The sequence below is a fragment of the Rhagoletis pomonella genome, unplaced genomic scaffold (assembly GCF_013731165.1).
Source record: "Rhagoletis pomonella isolate Grant_MI unplaced genomic scaffold, Rhpom_1.0 Rhpom_scaffold_00001, whole genome shotgun sequence".
Lineage (NCBI taxonomy): Eukaryota > Metazoa > Arthropoda > Insecta > Diptera > Tephritidae > Rhagoletis > Rhagoletis pomonella.
The window spans coordinates 36377106-36378663 of NW_023458555.1; the positions used below are offsets into that span (position 1 = coordinate 36377106).

Genomic DNA, 1558 nt, shown 5'->3' on the forward strand with positions numbered 1-1558 from the left:
TTTTCAGTTTTCGGAAAAATTATAAAATACATCCACTAAATAAATAAACTTAAATTTATCACGGAAATTTATTTTTATTTTTAATTTTCTTTGAAAAAAAGATCACTTAACAATTTCTGAATCGTAAAACTTAATAGTGTCTAATATAGATATCACAATTATATGCCACCCACATATTGAAAAATTTTCACTATTAATTATTTTATTATTTAACCCTTTGACGCATATGAACCCAAATATGGTGTCACTACTTTGGCAATGTTTTTCTACTAATTAAATGCATTGAGAAGTTAACTAAGAATAACGGAACGTTATTTTTTTGCCTATGGTTATATGACATTTTGAATATAACCTCACTTTTGTGTGCGTCTTGTAATACAAAAAATTCTCTCTAAATTCACACATCGTCTTCAATCCTTTGCCAATCAATAATTGGTTTACTGCTACTCAATTGTTTTCTATTGTTTTCATACAATTTTCCAAATATTTCTTCGCAATATAAAAACTTAAAATAAATGACTTGGAGTAGATTTTTCTTTCGATATAGGTTTATTAATACGTAAACAACATGTTTTTTTACAGTTAAAACTTTTTTATTCATCTCCTCCATAACAGTAGAGGATTAATTAATTAGATTTACTATAGGAAAATGGAAAACAACAACAAAGTCTAAGCGGTAGCAGTTTTAGGTGCTATTTCAGTGCGAAAACGCCCTACCTCAGAAAACTTTTCAACAACGCCCTACTTCAGAATTTGAGAAGTCTACAAATTTGGTATCCCTGCCACGAAATACCATCAAGGTTACTTTGCGATGATATCCATACGAGTGAAGGCAGATCGCGAACTATAAGTCGGTAATTTATCAGTGCCATATATTATGGAAATTTTCTTAACCGAAGTGAGAATTGCAGACCAACCTTGGCTGCTGGAAGTTGGGCCGCGGAGAAAGATGGGTACATAATTCATTGTATGTATATATATGTTTACTAATATTAAGCTTAGTGTAAGTTAAAAATATATTGATGTTAGTTATATGCATTATATATATTACATTTAATCGTCGTCAAATTGGCATTGAGATCGACAATATACAAATATGTACACACACAGATATAGAAATATACAAATGAAAAAAAATATATATATGAAAATTTGTTTGCTTACCATATCAATTTAAGTAAATGACTAGCTTATATACAAATCGTTTCTTTTTAGTTTTGCTTACCTCCAACGCTTGAACCATTCTGCTGTGAGTACAAATTCTGTTGAGCCGTCTGCGGCTGTGGCGGATATAATTGTGGTGGGCCCTGTGGCGGCGGTGGGCCGGCACGTGCCGCTCCTGGTGGCACCAACACTGGTGCCGGACTAACAAGGCGCATTGGTGTACCAGTACGTGGTCCCATTACGAGCGAGCCGCTCTGATCGAAAAATGCCGGTATGACCTGTGGGCAAGCGCGCGCATTTATAGATGAAGAGGCCCAACAGAAACACGAGTTGCATTTGCAAAATTGTATGATTTCATTTTTGTTTTTGTACAAACAGCATAGATGAGACGATC

The 1558-nt window shown here is 34.0% G+C and overlaps 1 protein-coding gene across 5 annotated transcripts in view; it reads left to right on the plus strand.

Annotated features, from left to right (window-relative positions):
- Positions 1–1558, plus strand: part of LOC118743586 (maternal protein pumilio-like) — a 549911-nt gene that overhangs the window by 498730 nt on the left and 49623 nt on the right. The window lies entirely within an intron of this gene.